The sequence below is a fragment of the Amblyomma mixtum genome, chromosome 2, assembly GCF_055824585.1.
Source record: "Amblyomma mixtum isolate Tamu chromosome 2, ASM5582458v1, whole genome shotgun sequence".
Taxonomy (NCBI): domain Eukaryota; kingdom Metazoa; phylum Arthropoda; class Arachnida; order Ixodida; family Ixodidae; genus Amblyomma; species Amblyomma mixtum.
In genome coordinates, this window is record NC_143013.1 from 206293590 (window position 1) to 206302946 (window position 9357).

The window sequence follows — 9357 nt, forward strand, 5'->3', positions numbered from 1 at the left end:
CAATAGCATTTGGGACGGAGAGACTCCTCTCCCTCTCGATTGGAAATCGGTTCTCGTGACCTTTATTCCGAAGGCCGGCAAACGCATTGATGTGGAGAACCTTCGCCCCATCTCCCTCACGTCTTGTGTCGGCAAGCTGATGGAGACGATGGTGCGCGGCCCACTTTCGCGGACACCATGCTCGGTTTTGGCCTTCACAAGTCAGCACAGGATATACTTCTGCAGCTTCCCCACGACATCTTAGATCGTGTCGAATGTCTCCACAACGACAAGGTGGTCCAGGCCTTGGATCTTAAAGGCGCATTCGACAACGTCAAGCACGAAGTAATCCTGGACCACCTCAGTAACACACACTGTGGCCACAAAACATTCAACTACATAAAACAATTTCTTACAGACCGTCAAGCCTACAAATGCATACAAGATGCGGAACACGGGCCATACACCATCGGCTCGAAGAGAACACCTCAAGGCGCGGTCCTGTCTTCCCTCCTCTTCAATTTGGCAATGCTTCATCTTCCCTCCAAATTGTCTTCTTTGCCCGGGATACATCACGCTCTTATGCTGATGACATTACAATCTACGCCAAGCAAGGTAACCTGGGCCACATGGAATCCTGCCTGCAAACAGCGGCGACCCTAGTCGACGACTACGCGTCCTACTGCGGACTCCATTGCGCCCCATCTAAATCAGAATTTGTGCACATACGTCCCTCCCCTCGGGACACAACTCCGCTTTGCATCAGTCTCCCCTCGGGACCGATCCGGGAGTCCAAGGAGATCCGCGTTCTTGGTCTCTTCATACACCATCAACGCAGGGTCGACACTACCCTAGCCAAACATCGCACAGTGGAAGACCAGGTGGGCCGCATGGTCCGCCGGGTCTCCAACAAGCGGGGCGGATTACGAAGCAAGGATGCACTGCGGCTTGCCCATGCTTTCGTAACGAGTAGAATCCTCTACTCAACGCCCTACTTGTACCTGCGCAAACATGATGATGACCAACTGGAGGTCATCCACCGGAAAGTCATCAAGCGGGCTCTCAACCTCCCGGTCACCACGTCCAACCAGCGACTTCTGGCCTTGGGCGTGGTAAACACATTCCGGGAGCTTCGAGAAGCCCACTTAGTCAACCAATACACGCGTCTTGCACAGACCACGTCCGGTCGCCGCCACATGTCCAGAGAAGACCATAGCGGTCGTCGCCAGGCGCGCGCGGAACCGTTGGCGCGATACTATGGTAACCAACAACATGTGTATTATGTGGACGTTGCCAGCCCACACCACGGGGTGCGGTACACGGCCGCAGTCGCACACAACACAAACACAGTTAACGGGCTCACTTTCAAAGCCTACAGCGCAACACACGCGGAGGAGATTGCCATTGCTCTGGATTTCACTACTCCCAAGTCGAAACACATCATCACCGACTCGCGAGGGGCCTGTCGGAACTATAAGTTTGGCTATGCTCCCCCGCTTGCCTGGCGCATATTGAAATATAGCTGCCGATGCGAAGATCCAACTCCACGTAACCTGATTTGGGCCCCCGGTCACCAGGGCATCCAGGGAAACGAACAGGCCGATCAGGCCGCCCGCGCACTCTCTCCCTGGGCTATCTCCATGACCTTGGCAGCCTACTCCCAATCAGACAATCTGGCCCTTACATTCAAACACATCACCGATTACTACAAGGAGGAGCACCGGTGCTACCCGGCCCCTTGTAAGGGACGGGATCGCGCTGACGAGCGCCTCCTCATCAAAATTCTTACTAACATTGTACTGTGCCCGGCGGTACTTAAACATTTCAACGCATCATTTGATGGCACGTGGCAGTTCTATGGGGAGGTGGCTGACACCTTCCACATGGTTTGGGTGTGTCAATCAAACCCATCTATCCCCCACAACCCCAACCCCACCAGAGAGGACCGGGAGGCGGCCCTGCTCGGCTGTCAGGACCTAAAGACCCAAAAGGCCTTGGTTCACCGGACGCGGGCGGCATTGCTTGCTAATGAGGCCCCGGAATAGGGGCTCCACCTAGTATTGTTAGGGGAAAGGGCCAATAGGGCCTACCCCAATCACCTCTGTGTAAAAAGTTACTGCACTATAAATGTTTTTCACCACCATCACCACCCCAGATAACCAGTTATTTCGTTTACCATAGTTGGCAGAAAAGTCGGAGGACACGCACGCATGCAGTTATCCGATACTGACTGCTAAGCAGCGCTCCTGGAAAAAGTTTACCTGATCAGGAGGGTGCGGCAACCACCCTTTAAAGAAAGAGTTTTGAATTTGAATCCTTATCAGACCTGATAATTTGGAATTCCCATTTCTGGGCCTCGTGCGCGGTTCTCTTATTGGACAAAATCGGACACACCCCTTTCCCTCATTCGCACTGAAAAACCGAGCGCGTTCCCTAAAGCTCATTCGCTCTGGTGAAGGCCGTGGTGCTTGCTTTGTGTGTGTGCTGCTCCAGTGAACCAACATTTCCGAGCCATGGACGCCGACGCCCGCCAAGTCTTGGCTGCTTCCTGCAGGAAGCTGAACGGGATGCGATCGTGCCGAAGAGACGTGAGGCTCATCGTGGAGATCTTCGTTCAACTCATGGTGCGGATAGCCGAGAGACTTGCGGACACACACTCCGGGGACGACTCCTGCAGTGACTCTGATGAAGACGACATTGTTGTGCTCGTGTGACAACGATAGTTGGTGACCTCGCTTATGTGCGCGGCCGTACCCTAGCAAATATTGAGGGAGGATAAAAAGTCCACTTCTTGTAGTAAAAATACGGGTTCAGTTTGTTTGCACTGCGCGGAAAAGAGTGACGAAAGGGAGCAATGACATGCAGCAGCGTCCACAGAACATCGTGCGCACAGACATCAAAACGAATGCTTTTACCGACCCACACTACCCCGAAAAAATGTATACAATAATAAATCATGACCTTAGGATTCATTTTTTCTTTCCTGCAAACATCTCCGCACATTGAAGTCGCACGCATAGAGATAATATGAACGCGTAATATAAAGGAGAATAGAAGCAATTAATTAGCAACCAAGGCGAAGGAGTTAGCGTGCCAAATTTTTTGCTCATTTTCAGACCGCTTAAAGTGAACCAGTATTGTAATCGAATGATTAGTAGGGGCAGAATAATCTGCTTGGGGGGACCTACGCCAGGCTCTCAACATGCCTGGCTGTGATGTTCTATGGATGTATTCGTGTGCGAATGTGATTTCTCGTGCGAAAAGGAGGCAGACAAAACCAGACAGGAACATGTCATTCTATATATTCCCATTTGAACACATTTAACTACTTCTGCTGCTTTAACATAGCTGATCAAGTTACTGCACCTAATTGGGCATGCATGTCCTCTAAACGTGTCTTGTTAAGAAAGTTGTAACCGCTCCACATCAACGGGTTTGGTTTGGTTTCATGCGGTATCAAGTCCCAAAGCGACTCATGCATTTAGAGACGCCATGGTGGAGGTCTGCATATAATTTCGACCGTCTTGGAGTCTACCGGTGAAGGACATCGAACACCACACGGGCCTCTAGCATTTCAAATCCATCGAAATGCGATCGCCGCGGACGAGATCTAACCTGCGTCTTTCGTTTCAGTAGCCGAGCACCATAACCACTGCGCCACGGGGGCCGCGCCACACTAACAGGTACTTCCTTAGAGACGCACTGGCATTTCTTGCCAAAGGACAATAATTATACTAGACATGAAATATCGGAGGGCAACAAATGTTACCTACCTGCATATTTACAGGGAAGATACGTTTACTGTTCCTGTACACTTCAGCGTTGCCGCCACCACGGCTTTTTATGGGCACATGCATACAGTCAATGCCCCCAGTAACACCGGGAAAACATACGGTGGCGTAAAACCTTACATTCGCCGGCTTTGCATCAGAAGCACCGGGAAGGCGGAAGTAATTTTGAAAAAGAGACACACACAGATCTTTTGCGTCATTTCACAAATGCTTGTGCTGACAGTCGGCTGCGAAACATTCAACAGGTCACCCACCACAGTCTGCACAGCGCCAGTTCCATAAAATTGGAGCGTGAAGTAAAGTTTCAGGGCAGGCTCTAGCGAACGTCCTCGGCTCTCTGCAGTCGTATATAAGAGCTGCTCGTCCAGTATAGCGATCACTGTTTGTTTTGAAAAGCGGTACCGGGCAAAGAAGTCGTTGTCACTGTAGTGCTAAAGCGGATTGGGCCTATCGGCGAAACGCCATAGTGGTGGATTCCAGTGAAAGCTCGTGCACATGGCCGCACAAAAGTTCGTTCGCCCGGCTCAAAAATCTCACGTGGCTTTAAAAGTTCCTCTCCTGGGAGAACATCGGCAGCGGTAATCTTCCCCTTCGACTGCCGGGACATGGATGTAATCGGTTCGAACGAAAGCTGTAGACCGCTGTGCCGATGTACGCACACGGAAAAGACCAGCCGAGAAAATTAATCGTGGCGCTTGTCGCCGTTGTGCACGACACGCAATAGAGCCGTGCGCAAACGAACGTACCGCTTGCAATGCCGTGAGAAGCATGCCTGCAGGTAGCGGCGCGAGGTTGGGAAGCATGAAGGTAACATGCCGGCTTCCTAAGCGCGGAGAAGCACGACACAAACCCTAACTTAGTGATGGCCCCTTAGTAATTGACGTTTCAGGTCGTCTTTGTCTGAAGCGCCCTTAGGGAGGTAAGAAGCGCTTCAGAGTCCGGCCCTCATAGAGTTGCCGGCAAATAGTATTGTGTACAGCGAACATATGGTAAAGTGTGTGGTGCTTTTTTAAAAATAAATTGCAGTCCTATGAATTGCAGTCCTTGCAGTCCTATGCAGTCCGCCGCTCAACACGCGTAGTGGAGCGCTTAAAATGCTTGGGAGTATTTAGCTTCATCGGAGTTCGGAGGCACGTTCCTCCATTTTGCCCGATATTTGAAGCGCTGGTGTTTCAGGACAAGAAAGGCTGCACCTGCAATCGTGCTTGCTGAAAATTCATTGAAATAATATTGTTCATATTTGAGATTTGCCTGAAATTTTGATGCAATGTCCTTGAGCCCTCATTGCGATTTTTTGAAAATTGACTGACGCTTTGTCACTGCCGCTTCGTTGTTTATTATGCTGTTGAGAACAGCGGTGAGCAAATGCCTTTATTTTCGTTTCCTCTCCCTCCTCATCACCAATAAATCCTAGGCCCTCCCTCGTCCTCATTTTGAAAAATGAGGCAGTCGGGGCTCGTGCAAACTAATGGAGGCTCGTGTCATAGCCGTGCTTGATGGCGGCACTGAGGAGTCCGTTACTCGCGTACGGTCCAGTAGTAGTCCCTATTCTGGTGAACGCGTCGGGAGACGACGACTGCTTGGCTGTTCGTCTCTGGTTGAGACGGCTTCTACGGCTTTCTCATGATCGGCAACTTCGGGACGGCATGGGTTGCTTTCGCGGCTCGCAGGGGGACAAGGGCATCCGTTATACCTCCCGCAGACGTCATGTACTGGTGATGGCAGCCCCGTGAGCAGGAAGACTGCGAAAAGGCTTCCAAACAAAATTGTTGAGGCATACTAGCCCCACATAGAACTGACTGACTAGACGGCGGGTAGCAGCCAGCGTCCTCGGCGGTATTCGATAAGAATGCGTGCAGCTCTTGGCCGCGCTCAGTTTAAATGTTTCAAGAAACCTTTGAGGTAAGCAACGAAAAGCAACTGCAGCAATCTAGCAAAATGTTTATGCAAGTCGCGCTTCGCCACCATCAATTGAGATAAGCCTAGTTCCATCTCGCGTCACAGACGAAAAGATAATGCCGTCTGCTGGCGCCTTAGAACGTGAACGAACAAACAGTACAAAGACGCGCGGCATTAAAAACATGTCTGAAGCACATCAGGGAGCGCTGGAAAAACGAGACTGGTGTGCAGAATGTCGCCGTTCGTGCTTGAGTCCACGTAAGGTTGAAGCGCGCGTATAGCGTAGCCTGAGAGAGGGTGCTCTGCTTCTGTCACTTAACGGTGAACGTTACGCATGATATTTAGTCGTCGACTGCCAGTGTCGTGGGTACGCTGCCAAGAAGAGGGTTCCAAAGATGGCTGATGAAGAAGCGTGTAATTCGGGTGAAAGTGATATGCCAGAGCCGATGTTGCTGGGGCCGCTTGAAGTATTAAGACACTCGCACTACGACGCTGCATTTACACAGTATGGGCATCTTTTCGTCCCAACTTCAGTGGCTCCTCAGCTGCGGCTGGCTTTCTGTTGAGAGACAGTGTCGCCTGCTTGGTTAGCCAGCGCAATCCTTCCTCTAAGAAGAATCTGATCGATGCTAGTTGGTTGACACGTTCTACGGCACAGATTAACAGCGCGACGGGACAAGGACAAGATAGAAGAAACATGAAACATAGGATGGGCGCCCGTTCTGTGTTTCGTGTTTCTTCTATTTTGTTTTTGTTTCATTGCGCAGTTAATCTGTTTCCTTCCTCACTTCCTCACGCGGCGTCGCCGGCACCGTCGCCGTTGTCCGTTGTAACCAGGAGTGGACACCTTAGTCGCACTTTAAGCTGCGAAACCAATGGAGCGGGAGCTTGGAAAGCAGAGGGCAAAATGGGTAAATTGCTTTTTGAGGAAATTAAATGGCGAAAAATCTGTCTTACAAATCTCGGTGGACACCTGAACCAGACGGAAGGCGCATAACTGCCCTCTTGGAACAGTGGACACCTCAATCATACTTTAAGCTACGTGGCTGTCGTGAAAGATGTGCGTTGCATGCGTTGTCATTGACAACGTTGTGCCAGAAACGCTGCGCTGAAGCCGTAGGCCTTCGGCGTTCGTTGTGTTCATTGGCTTTGTCGTTGACAACATTTTACACTCCGATCATTTTAAGGAAAGGAAATGCGGATGACTGGCTTCCTGGGATTGTGGACGCCTGAATCGCGCTTATAGATACGTGGGGTAATGAGAGAGAGAGAGATGTGGGCTGCAGGCATTGACAACCTAATGCCAGAAACGCGATTCTTCTTGTATTTAACCTAATTTCTGGTCTACTATCCCTTAAATGCACCCTATTGTTTGCCCCTCCATTGTTTGCTGCATCATGCTAAATATGATTTCATTTTTTATCCTTTGCCCCAGGAGGTTTGTCATGAGGGTGTGTAGCGCAAATCGTGAACTACTATATACTTTAGCCGCGTTATTAGCAAGTTCCTGGTCATTACCTAAAAGCATAAGAAGCGAATACGAGTGGCACTAGAATTATATACAGCAAGAGAGAAAATCGAATCTATAATGATCCCTAACAGCTTTGTGCTGAGGTCGTACGTCTGAGGAGCTATGTTTTGAGTTTCAAACAAAACATGCATAAAAGCGAATATAAGTAATCTCTAAGCAGCAGCATCTCAAAACAGTGCACGTAGGCTTATGTCTTGAGGAGGCAGCAGTGGGCTCACCGAGGCAATTTGCAATGGCCATCTGATAAAGGAGACAATTTTTAAGCATGAAATGCTTTTAGCCCCGTTGTCGGCAGTGTGGTGACGTCACGCCGAGACCGAGATCCATCATCCGGGCACTGAAATCCACTCATCCGGGCACTGAAATCCAGTCATCCGGGCACTGAAATCCAGTCATCCGGGCACTGAAATCCAGTCATCCGGGCACTGAAATCCAGTCATCCGGGCACTGAATTCCAGTCATCCGGGCACTGAAATCCACTCATCCGGGCTCTGAAACGAGAACATCCGGGCACCGTACGAGACTTAACGAGATTTAACGAGACTCTCTAAGCCCTCCTACGCGACCGGCATGCAAGCGCCGGTTGGTCTCCAAACGAGACAAAAAATAACTGCTGCCAGTGCCTTCTCAATGTTTATCAAGATATCAGTGGAGCTGTGCGTTTGATAATGCACGGACTTATAATTTCCGATTTCTAATAACGCATTCAAAAAGCACATAAATGCCACGATACACTTCGTTGCCATACGTGATCTCTTAGGGGCTTCGCGCATCGAAGCAAAGCCGCGCAGGCGCACAGGGGCCCGGGGGAGAAGCGCTGCGTTCAAAGGGCAAGGCATCGCGCCGAACGGGTGGTGGCGTTCCTCCCTTCCATTACGGTGCGGTTCGGGTGTCCACCGAGATGGCAGAGAATTACTGCGCCACTTCCTTTCCTCAAAAAACCTTGCGTTCAAATGGCAAGGCATCGCGCTGAACGGGTGGTGGCGTTCCTCCCTTCCTGTACGGTGCGGTTCGGGTGTCCACCGAGATGACATTACGCCCATAAACATTTCATGCTTACTCTACTCTCGGTTACGGGAGAGGCAGAGAATTTTTTGTTCACCACTAGCATATATCGATTTGTGGAGAGAAAGAGGGGACACTATATTCATGCGGTGGCACCTATAGTTTAACATAAGACAAAGATCGAGTTGTGCTCCATGTGTCACCGACCACTAGTCGACCATGTGAATTCGCCTCTCCTGCATACATCAGTGAAAAGCACACGCGTGTAGCGGCGCACACCACACTTACTGCTTTGGGCGTGAACTGTAACGGGTTATTGTGTGTTCGTTCCCGGGGGCTAATTTCTCTCCAAAGTTGAGAGTAGTACAGGAAGGTGGGCAAGTTGGTTATTACTATCCATGGTAAAACATCCACGGTGTTTGTTCCGTCCTCGTGTTTTTTCCGCACTGTTTTACCATTGAGAGTAGTCTTTTTGACTTTATAGCGTGGTACGTGATCGATTCAGAAAGAGTTTTATTCAACCCTTGTGTCCTATTGATGCTTTAGATGTTATATCTGTTGTATTTCATCGAGAATCTAGAACTCTTTTTTTAACGCCTGCTGCATCATTAATATTTTGTCGCTGTTTCTGGATTGAGAGAGTGGTAAAAAAAAGAATAAAGAGAGGAAAAAGAGAAATAAGAAATACACAGTCTAAAGCAACACGAGTAGAAGACGAAGCTGAATAAGGAGCCTTCCGTTGCTGAATACCGTGGACTTTCAACATTTAAAGTTCCCATGGAATGTTCAATCATGTAAGACAAGGCGGCGTGAAGTGTCCATGACGCTTCTGCGATGCAGAATCCCCCCCGTCAACTTGTACTTATGCAGATGCGGGTTCGCAACGAGTAACCTTTGTAACACATGCGGAGAAGTTGAAACAATTGACCATTATCTCCACTCTTGCCGGCGGTTCGCACTTCAAAGAAAACAGTATTTGGAAGACCCTCTTTCGAGGTTAGGACTCCCTTTGTCTTTACCAGTTCTGCTCTCGTTTAGTGCGAGCACCACGGGATTCTCGTTAAGCACTATTTGCGGCTACCTTCATGATTACATCATTGCAACTGGCCGCTTACCCTGCTAAATCCATATAAAATTCCACTGAATGTCCAA